The sequence below is a fragment of the Peromyscus maniculatus genome, chromosome 7 (genome assembly GCF_049852395.1).
Source record: "Peromyscus maniculatus bairdii isolate BWxNUB_F1_BW_parent chromosome 7, HU_Pman_BW_mat_3.1, whole genome shotgun sequence".
Taxonomy (NCBI): domain Eukaryota; kingdom Metazoa; phylum Chordata; class Mammalia; order Rodentia; family Cricetidae; genus Peromyscus; species Peromyscus maniculatus.
In genome coordinates, this window is record NC_134858.1 from 38,447,213 (window position 1) to 38,468,700 (window position 21,488).

Sequence of the window (21,488 nt, forward strand, 5' to 3'; positions counted from 1 at the left end):
TGCCCTGGGGTGGAAACCAGATTGACTGCACAGGCAGGCGTAGGATAAGAAAGTAGCTAAAGCCCAAAACCGCTCTTGATGACTGTGCATCCATAGAGACTCTGACCAGAGCAGACACTGACAACTAGAAACCCCAGGAGCTCCTCACTGAAGGGCTATGGACCAGTTGTGTGCCAGGGGACAGCACCAGTGCATCCCCTGAGTCAATGAAGCGGGCATGGCATATGCAGGATCCAAACAGTCTCCCGTGACTAAGTGGATGAAATGGAGATGCTTTTTGAAAATATTTTGTTCATTTTCTTTTTTAATGAGATGGAAGGAGATGCTGGAGAAAGAGCCTGGCAGTTAAAAGTACCTGCTGCTCTTATAGAAGAGCAGTTCAGTTCCCAGTGCCCAGGTCAGGCAGCTCACTACTGCTTGCAACTCTAGCCCCAGGGCATCTAACAGCTTCTTCTGGCCTGAGAGTACCTTCACACAAGTGTGCATACACACAGGCATGCACACACATCCACAAATCCAAAAATAAAACAGTTCTTCAAAATGAAATGGCTGCTTTTAAATTTTAAGTTTGTAACAGCATATATTTGCACTCTGGTCAAAGTAGGGAGGTTCCTAGGAGGATAGGACTTTAGTCCAAAATAGGTCTGGGACAGAAAATACAAAGCTCGGCTGTATTGATAAGCTAACACGTGTTATGCACTTGTATGTGAGGGGTAACCATTACATTAACTCAACATGGGAGATAGTACTAGACCCACATGTCCAGTGAGGACAACGAAGCTCAGAGAAATTCAGTTTCTATCTACCACACCCAGGCCAGTGGACGATAGAGCTCCTGTTCCCATTACCCATGAACCTCAAATTCACACCTACAGCAGGCTTTTCTATTGCTCCCAGCTGTGGTTGGTATTTGTGTGTGTCTTTCCTGTTTCTAGGGTTCACTGGGATTTCATTTTTCCATGCTGTCCCAGGGTGACACCTGACTGACGATGTCCCTTTCACCTTCTCATCTCTTACCTTAGTGACAAATGAACTAGTTCCAACACCAGGCATGTAAGGCATGGCTGTGAGTGCTTGTAAGCTTAGCACTCAGAGACTGAGGAAGGAGGATTTCAAGTTCAAGGTCAGCTTAGGTTGCACAGAAAGACTGTATTTCAGAAAGAGCAAAGGTGATCAGGAGTTCTCAACTTTCCTAATGCAGCAACCCTTTGATACACTTTCTCATGTTGTGGTGAGCCCCATCCATAAAATTATTTCATTGCTACTTCATAACTGTAATTTTGCTACTGTTATGAATCATAATCATAATGTAAATACCAAATATGCAGGATATCTGTCATATGATCCTCAAAGGGGCCCTGACCCAAAGGTTGAGAACTGCTGCTCTAGAGGAACAGAACCCATGGGTTCCTATAGTACCAAAGATTGCCTCATACCTGAGAGGCTGAGATTCTCAGTCCTTGGGCCTCAGTGCCTCAGCAGACAGAGCAGTCCCACAGTGACTGTCTTATACTAGAGAGGCCTACAGCTTCGTACTTGCTTAGTCCACAAGACTATGTGCCTCAGAAGTCTCAATATGGTGCCCCAAACCCCAAGAATTCCTGGAAGGCTACTGGTTCTCAGTCCATGATGGAAATGGAGGAATATGCATCCTCATCAGCAAGGGAATAGAGGGAAGGCCATGCAAGCCAACAGTAAAGAATCTTCCTTGGATGGATCTCCCCCAGGCAATGAAGGCAAACAGAACAATTCTTCAGTTGAAGTTCTCCACGCAGGAAATTCTACTTTGTGGCAAGCTGACATGAAAACCAACCATCATGGGGCTGGAGAAATGGCTCCACTGTCAAGAGTAATTGTGTCTCTTCCAGAGGACTGGAGTTCAATTCCCAGTCCTCACATGACGCCTCACGAACTCCAGTCTCAGGGCATTTGATGCCCTCTTATGGCCTTCTCGGGCACCAGACACACACACGGTGCACAGACATACATGCAGACAAAATACCTATACACATAAATTGTTTTTAACAACAGTTGCACCATGTGTGGGAGTTATAGATCACAGCCAGCAAGATCAGGCCTTGGAAATCTTTTGGCCCTTGTCTGATACAGGGCAGATACTCAGTAAGTACTGTGAATATATCTGTGCTTGACTTATGTCTTAATCTGGCTAATGACCATATAACTGTTGGATGCATACTGGATTAATTACCAATGATGATACTGACATAAAATATTACATCTCCACAATAACACTTACAGCTTAACACAACTTCAGTAATGACTGATAGTAAACCAGTCTGATACTAGAGAGGACCCACCCAACCCTTGACCTTGCTGCTTCCAGGGAAGCCAACCCATTTGTTCAACAGTCCATAAGTAAGACTGAGGCTCAGAGTAAACTGAACATACAGATAATCATCACATGTTTAACAAAACTCACCCTGGGACAGAGTTTGCATGCACAATCCCCAAATTCAAAGTTCTGGAAAGAAAAATCTTCCAGCTCTCTAGAACATTCTGAAATGAGTAAGTCTAGTGAGTTATGTTTTCTGAAATACAATGCCTGTCTTTTCCTATGACAACTTTATTTTCATAAGCATGCTGATGAAAGACAGGAGCATGGGGTTGGTAGGGAGTCTTTAAGGTAGATAGATCCATTTCCTAAGGCTGCCATGATGGAGTGTCACAAACTAGGCAACTTCGAATAGGAGAGCTTTCTTACCTGACTGTTGTGGCAGCAGAAATATGAAATCAAGACATCAGCAGGACCATGTTTCCTCAGAAGCTCAGGGGTGACCTTACCTGGCCACATGAAAGCGCAATTGCATTCTTTTCAAACCAGTGGGGTTTCCCCAAAGGGTGCTCCTTTGCCTTCTGTGGTGGCTGTCCCTTTTGTCTTTCCTTGGTTGACAGGCACCTCACTCCAATCTCTGCCTGTGTCATCAAATGCCTGTCTCTTCCCTGGGCATCTCTGTCTCTCATTGCTTTTTGAAGCACATTGATCACATTGGGTGTTATTTCCATTCTTCTCCACTAAGTCTTCATCTTAGCTAGTACAACTATAGTTACTTTATTTCTAAATAAGATCGCATTCTGATATATCCAAGGCTGCTAGGCACTCAATATATCTTCTCTCTCTCTCTCTCTCTCTCTCTCTCTCTCTCTCTCTCTCTCTCTCTCTCTCTCCCTCCCTCCCTCCCTCCCTCCCTCTCTCTCTCTCTCTCTCTCTCTCTCTCTCTCTCTCTCTCTCTCTCTCTCTCATGTGTGTGTGTGTGTGTGTGTGTGTGTGTGTGTGTCTGTGTGTGTGTCTGTGTCTGTGTCTGTGTGTGTGTCTGTGGGTGTGTGTGTAAAACTCAGGCTCTGAAGATGGGTAATAAGCCATCTCTGGGACCTGAGACAGAGGGCTGAGAGCCAGGCAGAGGTTTTAGTTGGAGAAGCCTGTACCTTTCATTCTAGTGCCAATGGGAGTATAAGAGAACTAGAAATCCCTTCTCCTTCTCCCCTAGAGAGATGTTCTCAGAGCTTGCGGGTGTAGCTCAGTTAGTAGCATGCCTACCTAGTATGCATGCCACTTTGGATTCAATCTCTAGCACCACATAAAACAAAAGTTGCTCGGGGCTACCAATTCAGTTATCTCAGAACTGTGGAATGTGCAGCTTTGGAGCCAAGGGAAACGACCCCTCTCTGTTTTTATTTTAATCACCAGATCTTGATTCCAGTCCTCATACTAAGTGCACCTCAGCACTGATTATACAACTTGCGTTAGGTTAAATCATTGGAATTCTCATTTTTATAAATAGAAATTGGCCAAATGCTGGCAATTTCACGGGATTTGACCTATACGTTTCATAAGGCGTAGCCACAAAGATTTCTACTTGGCTTTAATTCTTCAAAGTGGTCCCAGGATTTCAAAGTTTCCACTGTCCAGTTCCTGCCCTTAGCTCCTACTGAGATGCTCTGGGAACCTGACACACCTTTCCATGCCCAGTAAACACCTCATGTGTGTGAGCTCACAAAAGAAGAGTTAAGAGAGCCTAGATTCAAGCTATTTAATCTCTCTGTGGTTAGTAGGTTTCTGAGTAATCAGTCTTCTTTGTATATCAACACCCTCCATTATTAATGAGTAACAAAATATAAGATTATTTTTAACACAATTTTTATTGATTCTTCTGGAATTTCACATCATGCACCCCAATCCCATTCATTTTCCAGTCCCTCCATGTCCACCTTTCACCCTTGTAGCATCCCCCCACTAAAGGAAAATTGAAAAAGAAATAAAAAAAAATAAAAGTAATAATAGAAAAATAAAAAATATTTTTTATAAAACAAAACAAAAACAAACAAAGGAAAATAACACTTCACTTCTCTGTCTTTTCTGCCTCTCCATCACCTCTTCGTTCATCTCAGTGGCATTGGGAGCTGTAGTGTGTCGCACAGTAGACCCTTGTGTCTAAACAGCTTTACTTGCAAATGTTCATTGTGTAATGAGTTATTGGTCTGGTTCAAGGCCTCTGGCTTCTGGTGCACCATCAATACTGGACCCTCACCAAAATCCTCTTGGATATCCTACTGTTGTCCCAAGTTGTGGAGATCCTGTGGCTATGGTTTCTCAGGACCTTCATGTGCTCCAGCAGGTCATAGATAGTGTAGATGTTGGGGTGTGCCAACCCAAGGCCCAGGATGTGTGCCTGTGTGGTAGCTGAGTTGGTCAGTCTGGGCCACTGGAACCACTCCCCTCAAGTGAGGGGCAAAGCCAGGTCTCCCACACCTGTGATGAGGTATGGGGCCAACTTTCCCAAGTTGTCAGCAAGGCCAGCTATTCCATGCTGGGATTTCTAGGCCCACTATCCCATGACCAGAGAGGGATGAGCACCAACCTCAGACTTCAATAGGTATGGTGCACATGAACCTCTGTAGTAACTTGGGCAACAGACATCAACATAGATCTCAGCTGCATCAGAACCATAGACCCAGACAAGGCCCTCAGCAGCAGCAGCTTTGGCAAAATGTCACTATGGCCCTGGGTGCTAGTACAGGCCACTCAGATCTGCATGGTCTCAGGCTGTGCGGTCCTCGGACTCCAACAACAGGGCATCAGGTGGTGACTCAGATCCCAGACATCTGCACAGCCTTCTATGTTAACTGGAGCCATGGCCATCAACACAGACCCTGGCTACAGTAGGATCACAGACCCAGACATGGTCCTTAGCTGCAGCTCAGGCCTGGGTGTTGCCATGGCCCTGGGTAGGACACCAACATCAGTCTGTTCCTCACAGCCTTTGCCTCTTCAGATCTGCCTGCCTCTCTCCACAGCACATGAATCATTCTGCCCCCCCTTCCTCTCTCTCTCTCTCTCCCCCTTCCCCATCACATGTTCACTCACCATAATGGAATACCTTGTGGTACCCAGTGAGTGAGTGAGTAGTACCCAGGGTTATCTTTTCCTCACCCAGGCCAAGCCACACCAGGCAGGAGAAAATATAGGATGAGTTTAAGGGTTAAAGTATGTGCTATAGACAATTATACACACACACACACACACACACACACACACACACACACACAAAGCATGTTACCCGCATAGTAGATGTTCACCGAATGATATTTACCTCTAGCACCCATAGCCCCTAATCATTCCAGCAACTGTTGAGGAAAGAGTTCAAGTGACGAGACAACCTGTAGGCTTTATGAAGGTAATGAACCAAACAATAATGGGACAAAAATAAGCACGCTTGCACATAGTTTACTCTTTTATAGTCTATAGCAGAACCCATCTCAAGGAATATATGTTAAACTCCATTACCAGAAAGCTGTCTTAGTATGTTGCCTTTTCTCATCTTAAAATAACTAGGCTCCATTTGAATTCTATACATGATATGCCTGTGTTTACATCAAATGTCATTTTCCAACATAGCTGTTCTCAGTCTCTTTTCCAATGGGAACATACATGGCATTAACATAAATTAGCATATATGACACTCTATGAGGGGCTATTCAGAGACTTCCCTAGTTCTCTGTAGGTCCCCCTTCTCTCTCACTCTAGAAAGCCTTGAGAGAAGGGCATAATGGAGGTGACTGGATAGTGATAACCGCCCACATTGTTCGTCAATAGCTATAGATGTTAGCACATCATCGGCCCCTGCCATGCCTGCACCATACCTAAAATGTGTGTGTGGTACAATACCTACATAGAGACTCACTCTTCCAAGGCATGTAATACTATGATCAATTATCTAAATGACTAGAAATTGTAAAGCCATTAGGCAATTTATATTTAGGACATTTACAGTCTTCGCCATCTTAGTCACAGGATTCTAGGAGCTCTGACCCACAATGAAGTCCGAATCCTTTTTTTTTTTTCTTTTTCTGTATACTAATGCTGAACAAATGAATCCATTTCATCCACAGTGTTTGGCACCATGGTATTCCTGCCTCTGAATGAGGTATAGATAAAACTACTCCAGGCTTCCTGTCTTCTGACATCTACTACAAGAAAGATACTACTCTTAGTATGATCAATTTTGTCTAAACACCAGGAGCATTCGCCCACATCTTGTGAGCATTCTAGTCAGTTACTCTCTTATTCTCTGTGGTCAAAGCTCTTTCTTATCAGTGGTGAGTGGTGTGGCTATAGAGATGCCACTAAGGCTATGAGAAATCTGCCACTGTTCAGAGCTCTGGGATAGATGTGATATACCACATTATAAGTTAAAACTCTTCAAACCCAAATCTGTACAACTGCAATTATTTCACAGCTCATGAATCTTCCTGGAGTGGGATTCAGGACAGGTTTCCTCTCTCCTTGCCAAAGACTTCCCTAATAAGAGAGCCTGTTCTGAATCAAGGATAATGTGCAATTTGGTTGTGTTCATGGTTAATGCAAGGATTACAAGATTTGGTTCATTTTTAAGACATGGAAACTTAGAATCAGGATGAATGGAATCTGTTTTAGTTAGGGTTTCTATTGTTCTGAAGAGACACCATGACCACAGCAACTCTCATAAAGGAAAACATTTAATTGAGGTGATGGCTACAGTTTCAGAGGTTTGGTCCATTATCATCATAGTGGGGAGACATGGCTGTGTGCAGGTAGACATAGCGCTGGAGAAGGAGCTGCTACATGCTGATATGCAGGCAACAGGAAGTGGATTGTCTCATTGGGTGTGGCTTAAGCACATGTGAGACCTCAAAGCCCGCCTCCACAGTGACTTCCTCCAACAAGACCACACCTACTTCACATCTCCTTATTCTGCCACTCCCTTTGGAGGCCATCTTCATTCAAACCACTACTTTCTGCTGCCTGGCCCCCAAAGGCTTGCAGCCATACCATAATGCAAAAACACATTCAGTTTAACTTCAAAAGTCCCCATAGTCTATAACAGTCTCAAACTTATTTAAAAGTCTAAAGTTCAAAGTTTCTTCTGAGATTCATGTAATCTCTTAACTGTAATCCCCTGTAAAATCAAAATAAAAAAGCAGATCACATACTTCCAGCATATAATGGCACAGGATATACATTACCATTCCAAAATGTAGGGAAGGGAGAATAGTGAGGAAATACTGGACCAAAGCTGGGCAAACTCCAAACTCTGCATCTCCATGTCTGATATTAAAATGATCTTCAAATTTCCAATTCATTTTTGCTTTGTCAACTGCAACATACTTTTCTCTCTTGGGCTGTTTCCACTGCCTGTTAACAGCTTTTCTCAGCAGGTATCCTACAGCTCTGGCACCTCCAACATCTTAGGGTCTCTAAGGCAATCCAGACTTCAACATCACAGCTTCACAGATTTCAGCATCTCTAGGCCTTCATTCAGGGACATCCCTGACACATGCCTGGCCTCAGCAGCTTTCCTTAGTCATAGAGGCAAATTCCGTAACTGGTTACTTCTATCCTTAACTCTAAAGACAGAACCATGTGCCCGAAACTGCCAAGTTCTGCTGTTTGCTGGGGATGGAATATGACACCTTTGTTCAATTACATCTTCATCAGCTTTCTGTTTTCAATGGTTTCCTTCCCTGCCTATGCTTGGCAGTTCTGGAACTCTCTCTGTAGACCAGGCTGGCCTCAAACTCAGAGATCTGCCAGCCTCTGCCTCTGGAGTGCATGCACTACCACATCTGCCTCTAAGCTTTTCTTTAATTCCTTTCACAAGTTGGAATTTTAGCTGGGTGGGATCTTGCCCTGAGGTTACTACTTCCTTTACTTCACATCTTAACTGGTTTGTCTCCTTGAATACATGATTTAGCTCTATTCCACTTCCTAGTACCCCTTTCTCTCAATCTGTATTTTGTGTTTTTATTTGTTCAGCTTCCTCCTTTTCATTATAAATCTTCATCAGAGTTAACACTAATAACCACACAACAGAATCTATACTAGGCTGTTTTGATATTTTCTCTGCCAATGGAATTAATCCAAAAGTCTTCATTTTATCTTCAGGCAGGCTTTGTGGACAAGGGCAAAAAGCAGCCACATTCTTCACCAAAATATCACAAGACAGGTCTCTAGGCCACAAACTAACATTCCTCTCCTCTGAAACATCTTGATCCAGGCCCCCCACAGTGCAAACCATCCTCAGCACCACTGTTTCCCATGTTCCTACTGATATGGCCCATTAAGCAGTGCTTAAAGCATTCCACAGCTTTCCTAACCCAAAGTACCAAAGTCAAAAGCATGGTCAGGCCTTTCTCAGCAGTATCCCAGTCCCTGGTACCAACTTCTATATTAGTCAGAGTTCCTAGAGTCAAAGAACTTATAGAATGAATATATATATATATATATATATATATATATATATATATATTTGGAATGACTTACAGGCTGAATCCAACAATGGTTAGCTGTGCATGGAAATTCTAAGAATATAGTAGTTTCTCAGCCCCATGAGTCTGAGTATCTCCGATGGTCTTCAGTAGACACTGGAATCCTAAAGAAGTAGGCTCCAATGACAGTAAGGGAGTGGATGTGCTGACAAGGTGAGGGCAAGCAGGCCAAGAAAGAACAAATGAACCTTCCTTCTTCCATTGTCCTTATATAGGCTTCCAGCAGAAGGTGTGTCTCAAATTAAAGGTGTATGTCACTCCACCTCAAGATCTGGAGTAAAGCTGTGTGTCATCCTGCCTCAAGATCTATAGCAAAAGCCTATGTCTTCAAGCCTCAGGATCTGGATTATAATTATGCTCTCCATTTCTGGATCATAGTTCATTCCAGAGATAGTCAAATTGACAACCAAGAATAGCCATCACAGACTCAAATGATGAGGAACCACAGTGTTATCCTCTCCAGCGGTAAAGGCCAACATTTGCCTTTCAATTCTAAGATCAAGTTCACACACGTAAGCATGATGTATAGCATCTCCATGATCTAGCCATGCTTGTGTGCCCTCAGGAATAGCACTCGCCACTCTGCACTGTAATAATGTGTGTGCCTTCCTGATGAGGGCTTAGCAAACTGTAATCCTTGGGAAAGATCAGAAATCCAGAAGTTGAATAATGGATTCTGAAAAATGAGCAGACTGACTCTATGCAAAAGCTGCACACAAGCCCAAAGGGCAAAGACAAGAGCAGTGAACCTCAGGTTGGGATAAGTCCCAAGAACTCATCGTCCTGGTTGTTTCCTTGTCAACTTGATACACCTAGAATCACCCGGGGAGAGGGAGCCCCACTTGGAGAACTGCCTCAATCGGATTGCCCTGTGTCAATGTCTGTGAGAGACTGTTTTGATTGATGATTGATTTGAGAGAGCCATCCCAGTGTGGGTGGCATCATCCCCTAGGCAGATGGGTCTATGTTATATAAGAAAGCTAGCTGAGCATGAAAGTGAGCAAGCCAGTGAACAGTGTTTCTCTGTGGTTTCTGCTTCAGTTCCTACTACACTTTCCTCCATGATGGACTGTGACCTGAAAATATAAGCTAAAGGTAATTCTTTTCTTCCCTAAGTTGCTTTTGGTGCTGGTGTTTAACACAGTAACAGAAAGCAAACTAGAACACTCAAAACCAGGCCTTTTTTCTGCCACAAGGAACTCTAAGCTCCTTCTGGGAAGTCTGTTTATAAGCTATGACCATGAAATAATGAGCTTCAGTTTCTCCGCTACAGATGTACCAGGAACTGTGGTCCTTTCTGTGCGCTCTTTTTAGGAAATCATGGACATATTCTAAAATGGCTACATTTGCTCAATAAGCCTTTCTAGGAACTAAGGTTAGATTTTTGTTTACAAAAAGCAAATCTAATTTGTATATAGGCACACTTATTTCTGGAAAAGCATTCTCCCAGTTTGAATTCCTACCAAATTCATAGGACACAGCTTCTGGACAGCTTTGAATAAGCTCCCAATGACAAATCCATCCTCCAAGGATAAAAATGTGCCATAATTAAAGATGTTTAAGACACAATTTACCAAGAGTATTGGTAATGTGTGTGTGTGTGTGTGTGTGTGTGTGTGTGTGTGTGTGTGTGTGTGTACCTCAAGTGTCATTTCTCAAGCACCACCAACCTGTTTTGTTGAGACAGGGCCTCTTGCTGGCCCAAGGCTCCAGTATTAGGTAAGGCTGGCTGGCTAACAAGCCCTAGGAACCTACCTATCTCTGCCTCCCCAGCAGGAGAATTCCCATCATGTGCCACCATGCCTGGCTTTTTGATGTGGGGTCTGGGCATCGAATTCATGAATTATTGCTTACAACCAAGCATTTTACCACTGGACTATCTCCCCAGCTCTCCACTTAGTCAGCATTCTAAAGGGATAGTTCCAAACATGCTTCGAGCAGTGTTGGAGAATCTTGAGCGTAAGTGTAAATCGCTTGAGAAGAGAGGAGTGAAAACAATAGCACACTTTAGAATGCCACGTGCAGTCACCATGAGCACTCAAAGGGTCTGTTGGACAGTGTTCACCTGTGTGCACCCTTATCGAATGCTCCGAAGAACTGCATGAAAAGAATGCAGTGACAGTTGGCCCTGACTGAGTGTCCCCTATCAGTCAGGGACTCTGCTAAGGGTATTTCATGGAAATCTGTATTTCATAAACAAAAAAAAATGAACCTTTGAAAAAGCAAAGAATCCCACTAAGGCCACAAAGACATTAAGAGAAGTGACATTTATGGGCAAATTTACCTGACTTGTTCTTAATTACTTGGATTTATATACTGTGGCATAAGCTACAGGCCCTTAACCACTGTGATATGACCTGATTTTTTAAAAAGATTTATTAATCATTTTAAATTATGTGTAAGGGTGTGTGTGTGCGTGTGCATGTGCGTGTGTGTGGTGTGTCTACATGTGAGTATGTGCACTTGAGTGCAGGTCTCTTCTGAGATGCTGGATCCTCTGGGTAGAGCTGGAGTTATAGATGGTTGTGAGCTGCCTATGGATGTTGGAAACCAAACCCAGGTCCTCTGGAAGAGCATCCAAGTTCTCCTATCTGCTGAACCATTTCTCCAGCCCCCGACTTACTGATTTACATATACATATTCATACACAGATATAGATATATGCAGATATATACATATATAGATATATGTAGATATGCATATGTATACAAATATATATAGACATGTATAGGCATGGATATATATAATATGCTTATTATATATGTATTTGTTTTCTATATATAGCCTCTCTATATAAAATAGGTCCCAACTCATGTTTCCTTTTAATAAGAACATCGTCTAGCTCCATGCTCAATATCACAAATTGTAAACTATATTGGTGATAGGGCCTAACAAGGACAAAAGAGGGTATAAGTAGGAACAACAGGACAAAGTTGCTCAATATAGTTCAGTTCCTCCCCATTCTCACCGGGAAAGCCAGGTTCATTGGTCTGAGCCTCAGCTCTGAGAGGAGGAATTACCTAGCAGGCACCAGGCCAGGTGCTGCACGGGGCTTTGTAACTTGTTTTCTGTCCCTTTCGCTCCAGGTAAGTCCCTGCCCTGGCAAGCCTCAGTCACTCCATCCTGACATCCTGAATGGGTTCATTCATCTCTATTCATCTCTCCCCTTCAGTCTCCCCCTATGCATATTTATAAAGACCTCAAGAATCCTAGGATCCCATAAAAATGCAAAGTACAATTATTATTAATGATGATACAGTTAGCAAGGAAGACATTTGTTATTTCTACTCAATTGCTTTCCCCCGGGAGCAGAACCTTTTTTTTTTTTTTTTTTTTTTTTTTTTTTTTTTTTTTTGATGTGGTGTTAATGCGCCCTCTTGGCTATTTTCGTTCTCAGTGATTCTCCTGGAGAAAGTTGGGCCGCAGACTAAGGCCATGATATTCTCTTCCGTTTGCCGTACTGCATTGTCTGAGCCCTGGTTGCTGGTGTAGATGAAACTGTGGGTCATTATTTGATTTCTGGTCTCAGGAAACCCTGCATTAGGATCAAGGCAGTTAGACTAGAGGACTTCCTTTCTCGCGGAGGTAGTCACTAGTCTGTGCAGGCAGCTCGGACTCATAGATCTAGTTTTATTTCCCCACGTATTCACCTGGAACTAAGTGATTTTTTCAAGGCGAAGGGTGAACACATTTCCTTATGTAAGCAGTCTTCCAGCAGTTCCTAATCACCATTGTTTCTCAGACAAGCGCGCAAGCGGCTGGCGGTCTGAGGCTGGGGGCCATTTCCATTCTCTGTTCGCTGCCTTCCATTGTAATTTCAGAGGCGTTTACAGAAAAATACTGAACCAGTTTGGGATTTCCCCATAATGATCGACTTCCTCTAACACACACCAAAACCGATTCAAATGTGAATTTCCACGAGGAAAGGGCTCCCCGAAAAATCTCCATTTTTCTTATGCCCTTCAGAAAGTACCTTGCCTTTCTTTGGGCTCCCATCCCCCGCTCCCACCCTCCCTCCAGCCCCGCACCCCGCCTTTCCCTCCTTCTTAAGAAGACTTTCCCAGGTCCCTCTTGGCTGTGGTTGAACGACGTTGGCTGCAGTCCATGCCGCAACAAAGCCCTGGCATTCCAGCTGTCTGCGCCTAATCTCCAGTGTCAGCTCTCGTTAATGTGTGAGCGTGAAATCAGAGGGGGCAGAGCTGCACGGAATATTAAAACCATGATCAGAATTCCACTGAGATGCTGGGAGGCTGCGAGCACCATTAGAGGAGGCTGTCAAATCACGGCTTCGCATTAAATAAAAGATTTCTATCGGAGCAAAGTACAATCAGTGAATCGCTGAGCTAAATTAGCATTTTTTCAATTGGAGATCGAAGGTGATTTATTGTTCTACACGACATTAATGTAACTATGTGCTTGACCCGCTAAGGCAGCTAATTTTTCATTTAAATGGTTTCTTTCCTTCCCGGTGCAAAGGCTGCAATCATATTTCAACTTTGCCGAGTGATCAGAAAAGTCCTGGAATGCTGCAGAAATGCCGTCCCCTCCCTTCTCCTTCCTTCCCTTTTTCCAGCTCCGGAGCCTTCCTCCTCCCCTCCCCTTCCCTACTAACCTCATGGCTGGTGGTCAAGGTCACAGAGGAAGAGTAATCTCAAAGCCACCGACTTCAAAGCCTCCATCAAAGAAGCCCCCACGTAGCCATTGAATTAAAAGGGAGTGGGGGAGGGTGGGGTCCAGGCACTGGCCGTTCCTATCAACAAGAAAAGACCCTTTAACTGCCCTGCTGATAGGGCCCAATCCGGGGCATCCTGGGTCCAGTCTCTCTTGCAGCCCTCTCGCTGTGCCTCCCTCTCTCGCATCCTCTCCAGCCCCCTCCCCTGCACACACATCGCCTCAAAATAATATACATTTCCAATTAGCAGAGCACATTCTAGCCATGTTCTCTTTGACTGCCCTAACTGTCTTCCTTTTTGCTAAAAAAGCAAGGCTGTCATTAATGCAGCCCTGCAGCTCCATTAATCCGAGGTACAATGCAGCTTTTCTCTCCCAGGCTCCCCTGAACATAAAAACTACAGTTACCCAAGCACCCCTCTTCTATTTAGATTCCTTGTCAATTGTCTTTCATTACCTACCTGATGTAACACAGTAGCCATCGAAGCTCTTGAACACAGAGCAGAAACACGCAATTCCATTCATTTCCCAATGCCCTTGTTTTCAAAAGGCAGCTGGTATTTTTGTTGTGGGTGTTTTTTAAGCACATGGATTTTTAATCTCTGGAAATTAATGAATATATTTTAGGATACACTGGGGCCCCTAGCATGTGGCCAACTTGTTGGATTTAGAACGAGATGGACATGCTGGCTGAACCCTGGTGAATTACATTTTCACATTTCTCTGAATTGCTTCTTGTGGAATTAGTTCATTGTGTTCCCCATTGAGAAGAAGGGGAGGAGCGGACAAGGAGTGGTGGGCAGTGGAGCTGACATCTGCCATGCCTTACCACTGTAAATGTGATTTCTAAAACTAAACAGACGTTGTGCCAGGAGCCGGCATGCGAATTTCACTTGTCCTCTTCCCATCCCGACACCTACTTGGTGAGATCGCAGATTGAGATATGCAGAGGAGGTATTCAAGCACTACCTATCGTGAGGACGTGAGGCCAAGGACAGACACGGTCACTGTACCAGGCTTCCCTAGGGACAGATGAAGGGATTGTGCCCTGCCTCACCCCCGACAGCCTCAAAACAAAAGTGATGAAGTTCCTTCAAGGGTCAGTGAATTGGGGGGACACTTCCCTCCCACTTCCCTCACAATGGGACCTAATTGGCACCCCCTGGTCGGCCAGAAGGCTGTGGAGTGATTGGGTCAGGGTGCTGACCTCTGTTCTGACTCAGGGAAAGGGCCTCTCGCTAGGCCAAAGGTGAGGCTTAGGGTGAGCAGTGGGATGCTGGAAACATGTACCTGCCACCCTTGTGTCAAAGTTGCTCATTCATGCTCATTTTTTTCTAAAGTTAGGAAGTAACTCCATCTTTCTCCCAGATTGGTCATCACTGAGATTCAACAACTCTAAATAAGAGACATGGATTTCAATACTCAAAAACAGGGAGAATTTGGTCACCAAATATCCAAAAATGCCCGCAGGTACTGCACACTGCTTATCCACTTCTCTTTTGGTTGATTTCCGCGGGACTTCTGTACCAACAGGCCCTGTCTGTCTAGATCAGTTTTCTTTCTATCCCTTGTCACTCATTAATGAGCCAAGAGGTGTCACAGCATGCCATTCCCCTAATTCCCACCTGCAGGGCAACCCTACTCCAAACCAAATCAAAGAAGCCCAAGTCAAGGCTCGATTCTTTTGTGCCCTCTCTAAGAATGAAGCTGCCTTCATATGGCAACATCTTTGGAATATAACTTTGTTCTTTGAACTGAGGACCTTCAGGATATTCTGGTCACTCCTGGTACACAGCCTAGAACTACAGCACAAGGAAGACAATGCCGACCGATGGCTTGCCACACACCAAGATCTCAGCAGTCAACACAAATTTAAAAGGTTGGCAAATGCTAGACTTAGGGCTGGGGAGACACGTTTGGGGGGTAGAAACTCAAGAGGGGGAACCAATCTTGTAGCAGAGCAGTCTACATGGGGTAGCCAGACTATAAGCCACATTGGTTGGCAGGTATGGTTCAAAAATGCTTAGCATTAAAGGCCTGAGCCAGCAGACTTTTGGAAGGAGGGTGGGGAAAAGGATGGAGTCACGAGACCCACCCATTCTGCACAAACCCTCAACTCACAGGGTCTTCTCCAGAGACAGAAATGCTGTAATGAGTATCAGAGTCTTTCACCAGGTGAGCCCCCAGGACAGAGCCAGTCCTCAGGAACAATGAGATCTCAGCCGGCGTAGATGTACAGAAGACTCAAGAAACAGACTCAAAAAAGCAACCCTGGCCTTAGAAGCAGTTCTTGGGTCCCTCACCTTAGGAAAGATCACACCAAGTTTGACTCCATAGAGCAACTGTAAGGGTTGTACCTAGATTTAGAACTGCATGTATGTGTGTGATAGATCATGTGTGTGTGTGTGTGTGTGTGTGTGTGTGTGTGTGTGCTCATGTGTGTATTATAAATAACACTCATTGCTCAGTGTTTATCATACTGTAAATGATGTCATGTAAGTCCTTCTTCTTAGGCACCATTCAAAGGCTCCAGGCTGACCCAGCTGATTCAGATTTCAGATTCAATGACCATGAAGGTCATTTTGTTGGTGGTCATGATTTGCTTTTGTTGTGTTGTTTTAATAAAAAGAAACAAACATTTGTTAAAACTAATATATATGATGTTATATGTTTTCATATATGATTTACTTAATTCCACCACACAATACTCAATAAATCACTACAGCAAGGCTGCGATCTAAGGAGTCTATGACTATGTTCCTCCTTAAATTATGATTGATGCTGGTAAAAATACTGAAAGTCAAGTTCCAAGGTCTAACTCCAAATGACTCACTCTTAAAAAAACACTATGAATGTAGGGAGCCGCTATTCAAAGATGGCGCTGGCTTCCTGGTAGCCTAGCTGTAAACAACTCCATATTTGGCTATGATGCACGAGTATGGTAATTGGCCTTATGTCCTCAGCCTATCCCGTGGCTCCCTGTGCTAGCATTCTGGCAGGACCCAATCACAGTACGGCATGTTTGCTTGATTCCCTATATAAGCAGCTGCAGTTTAGTCCTCGGGGCCGCTGCCCCTCACCTCCCACTCTCCCTTAATCAAGAGGCACTCCAATAAAGTGTGATCTGAGAAGAATCCTCGCGTGATGGTCGTTCTTCCTCGCTGGCCGAGGAGCGCGCCACAACTGGTGCAGAAACCCGGGAAGGTAACTTCGGACAGCAACTGGTGCCGAAACCCGGGAAGGAAACTTCGGATACCAGGTGAGGGGTCAAAGAGGATTCAGAACTCAACACACAGAGCGGTGACGTCGGTAACAGTGACGTCGGTAAGTTCTTCAGGAACAGTGACGTCGGTAGTAAGTTCGCCAGGAACAGCTACGACGTCAGTAAGTTCTCCAGGTATGCTGATTACTATAAGGGGATTAATCCGCAGCCCTTCGCTCAGACATGGTAAACGGGTATCGGTAATGCGGGCGTTACCGCGACATATGAATATTTGAAATATCCACTCCCAAAGGTGGCCATTTGTAAAAATTGGGGTTTAAAACATCCAGAATATCAAGCTGGTTAGAAAGAACCATTGAGAGTAGTAAACCACAGAAGATGGGAATGATTTTATTTAGAGAATATTAGTTAATAATAGGACCCTCTTGAGCATGTACCAAGTGCCTACAGTGTTCTAAACATGAAAGTACATGTATTAATAGATTCTGATCCTCACACTGACCCAATAAAGTACGCAGTATTATCTCCATTTTAAAAAATGGAGAAATGGGGCAAAGGTGTTAACACACACACACACATACACACACATACACACACCACCCCGTACATTCACAAACAACCCAAAGAGCTGGGATTTGAACCCAACCAAATTGGAACTTCAGATTCCACACTCTGGCACCATGGTATGCTGTCAGAGAAGAATGCAGCATGATTCTCTGTTACTATTCGAATGTCTTATGGATGCTTCAGGGTGGTAAATTGGAGTCCTATGTCTATGTTTGAGCCAAGAAGCTCTGAATGCAAGCTACAAGCTCCATCCCAAGGCCAGCTTTTATAAGGTTTGCCCGTTCATGCACTTTCACCCCAGTACGAATTTGGTCAAGGTGAGAACAGTCAAGGCAGAAGAGAACAAGCTGGCTACAGAGACTTTCAACATCTACTGACTGTAACTGCTGAGAGGAAGTAGCCTTCCATTGGGTTCAACTGGGCAAAGAATGAATACATTTCACTACAGGGAAAGATCATGGAAACAAGAAAAGAAATACTCCTGGTCCTTAAGAGGCAGGGAAGTTTTTCATGGGCATGAAGAAGGGGGAAGCTCCTAGAACTGAGGGACAGTCATGGGCAGAAGCAGAGAAGCTGCAACCCCTCATGTATTCTCACTGAATCCTCCATGCTGCCTTCTAAGTATCCCTGCATTTTTTTGAATCACAGTAGGTCCCCGACACACATTGAGCAAAGTGCATGGATGAAGTTCTCATGAGTACATGCATGAATGATATTAAAATGTGTGTGATACTAAATGATAGGAGGTAACCCAGCACACTGAAGGTGACCTCGAAAAGGACTGGAGAATGGCTTCAAGCACCCTGCAAATCTGGTTCCTGGTGGCCCCTGTCTTCAGTCTCTCGCCATGCCATGGCATTGTCACGACGTGTGAGAGATTTGTTTGGGGTGGGGGAAGCATATTTTTGTTTGCATTTGCTTAGCACATTGCTGTCGCACATTTTGCTCAGAGATGTAAAGTCATCTGCACACACCGCTTGTGCAGTTAGAATCAAGTCAAAACTAAGTGTCAGGCCGGCTGTCAGCCACACGGCCTCGGCAGACTGTCAGACTCCTTTGCCCATGACTGGTGCTGTCTCTTGTTCTCCTCCCTGACTCTGAAACCTCCTCACCTCTGAAACCCCACACCTCACAGATCCATAGACCTTGGCATCCCCAAGGTCTAATTTCTAATTCGCTTAACTCTGTAAAAGACAACAATTACACAGAACACAGACCAAGTCCACCACAGGGCCAATGGTTGTTCTTGGTGAACCAACTCTACATCAGCCTCGACTGAAAGCAGTTTTGTGTCAAGAACCCTCAGGAAGCCATCTCACCCTGTATCACAGCATCTCCTGAAAAAAAGGAACTGGGCAGTGTGCCCAAGCCAAATGATAACATTTTCTTTCTGTAGCATGAATCTTAAAGAGTCTTATTAATAAAATCAAACTTAAAGCCAGGTACTGGGGTGAATACTGGAAGATCAGAGAAGCAGAACAAGCCACAACTTCCTCACCTCGCCAATTCCTCAGCTGATCCTGTTTCCTCAGACTGGAAGCCTCTGAGTCTTCATTCAGAATGAATCTCAGCTGAACTGTTTGTTGCTCAAAAGCCTAAAAGCTTAACCAGCCGTAGTTCCTGGTCCTCACGCCTTAAATACCTTTCTGCTTTCTGCCATCACTTCCTGGGATTAAAGGCATGAGTCACCATGCCTGGCTATTTCCAATGTGGCCTTGAACTCACTGAGATCCAGAGGGATCTCTGCCTCCAAAATGCTAGGATTAAAGGCGTGAGTGCCACCATTTTCTAGCCTCTGTCTCTAGTGGCTGTTCTGTTCTCTGACTCCAGATAAGTTTATTAGGGTGCACAATATTTTGGGGAACACAATACCATCACAATGATGACATTTTCTTTCTTTTAATCCTCTACAAACACTCTTACCCATTGACATCCTTCCCCACTCCATGTTACAAGGGAAACCATACCTAGGACATCAACATCAAGATTATTAGTGTTGCAAAGAACACAAGCTCTTGCCAGGAGGGCAGATTGGATGATCAAAATGAAGCCTGATAGCTCCAAAGTTTTGGCTCATTTCTTCTATATCAGGGTTGTCTCCACCAGCGACACAGATCCACATTAATGGCCTAATTTTTCACAATGCATCTGTGAATCAGCAATAGGATTACAGTAAAAACTAGTGTTCCCCTTTATTCAAGAGATCTTTAGGTAGTGCCTGTCTTGTGTCAGAAGCTACACCAGGCTTTCAGATGCAGCACGCTGCAAAGCAGGTCTAGTTTTCATCCTCACAGAGCTTCAAGTCTACAGGAGGAAGAGATAGGTGTCAAGGATGGACGCTATGAGAGAGGAACTGTGGATACTTGGAAGAGAGCAGTAAGTTAGAGGGCAGAATGTGCCAGGGCTCCGTGGACCATCAACAGCATGAGCAGTCCGGGAAGTGGAAGAAAAGTCAAGGATGGCTTGTGAAACACAGATGATGCACACGAGGAACTTGGCAACCGGAAGAGGACTGTGAAAGTCATGGAAGCACAAATTTTAATGGAAATTATGCCTTTCAAAGAAGAGTACCTCTAACTAATGCTTTTGGGTGACCACCAAAGAAGAGATTTAGCCAAAGATGAACAAGTTCCATTTCTTGTCCTATCTGGTGTTACAAGTCATGGAGGCCAAATCTCACAGGAGTGATAAGTCTCTTCAAATTCTCAGCGCCTTCTGGATCCTCCTCAGCAATATTAAATTCAACCTTATCCAAGTTCATAGGTTGAACTTTTTCACCCCTGACATATCAAGATCATACTTTAATATGGTAATACCTGTCCACTGACTTTATCTTTGTTTTGAAACACTGGACCTGCTGAGCATGGATTTACTCACAGATTACATACAAAGATGTATCAAAAGCTCTTCACCAGACCAGGGTGATCTTTTGCCTAGTTTGTACAAGGCTTTGATTTCAATCCTCAGCATCATACACAGGCACCAACATCAAAAAAAAAAATCCATGTACCATTATAAACCTCTAGGTATACATCCTACTTGCCAAGCATCAGAAATCTACAGAATATCTTCTAGCTCTTCCAAGCTTGCTCTGCCCAATTTAGGAATCCAGTCCATAGAGCCCTCACAAATAGCCCATGGTTCTATAGCATGGATCTGAAATGTTGTCCAAGAGCCCATGTTTAAAAAGCTTATTCTCCAGGATGGTTCTGTGGGACATTGTGGGAACCTCTAAGGAATGAGTCCAGTAAGAAGTCTTCAGGTCACGGGTGGCATGTCCTCAAAAGAAGTGTCTGGACCACAGCCTCTTTTCCTTCCTGTTCCTTACTTTGTGGTTATGAGGTGAACAGCCTCTTGGGGTCTGCTGCCATGATGTCCTGACCCATTACAGGCCCAAAATCATTGTATTCCATCGACCATGGGCTGATGCTTCCCAAACTGTGAGTTAAAGAGAATCTGATGATTTCAAGCTTAGTGTGCAGGGGATGGTGTTTTGGAAGAAGATAGATGTCCTTCACACTATCGCTAACAGCTGCAAGGAGCATGCCTGCCCCTGGCATCCCAGTCTCAACCAATCCTGCACATTTTGTTGCTGAGACCCAAGACAGAGAACACCCCTAGGGTGAGATGGATGGAAATTTTCACTTTCACAGTCTCTTCTTTACCTCACCTTCCTCCTCCTTCTACTTTTCATATCTAGCCATGATTTCTCCCCCCCCAGAACTCCTCTGAGCACCTTCCCATTCAGTACTATATTCTCTGTGCCTAGAGAAGTTTCCAGATTGTTTCCTCCATCTAAACCCATCTACTCCAATGTGTCAGGGGACTGCTACCAAGAAACGATTGAGCATTTGCCCAGGAGAATAGTCAACACAATGCTTCTGTTCCTGTAGCATGAGGAAGGAGCATAATACTCACAAGACCAGGGGGAGCCCCATAGATTGGATACAGAGACATTTCCAAAGACTGTTCTGGAAGACTTTTTATCCAAATCTAGCAATTGTTCCAGCAAGCTGGAATGGCTACCCACTACATCTATCCCATGACTAATGACGTTTTTTTGTTGACCTGGGTCCATTCTTTTATTCATTTTCTTAGGCATAAAGCTAATGTGATACAAAGTTTCTTCTTCTCATTGAAAAGCATCAGTAAATAGCTAGGGATAGTGTAGGCAGTTGGTATGGTTTTGTTACTTCACAACATT

The 21,488-nt window shown here is 44.2% G+C and overlaps 1 long non-coding RNA gene across 2 annotated transcripts in view; it reads right to left on the minus strand.

The window, feature by feature from the left end:
- LOC121830800 (uncharacterized) overlaps nt 1-21,488 on the minus strand; it is a 110,417-nt gene that overhangs the window by 32,096 nt on the left and 56,833 nt on the right. The window contains exons 4-5 of one of the 2 annotated variants that reach the window (XR_013052711.1): nt 13,956-14,096; nt 13,436-13,573 (exon numbers count right to left, since the gene is read on the minus strand). The exons of the other annotated variant lie outside the window; for it this stretch is intronic. This is a non-coding gene — a long non-coding RNA (uncharacterized LOC121830800). The remainder of the gene's footprint in view (nt 1-13,435; nt 13,574-13,955; nt 14,097-21,488) is intronic. 2 annotated transcript variants of the gene reach the window in all.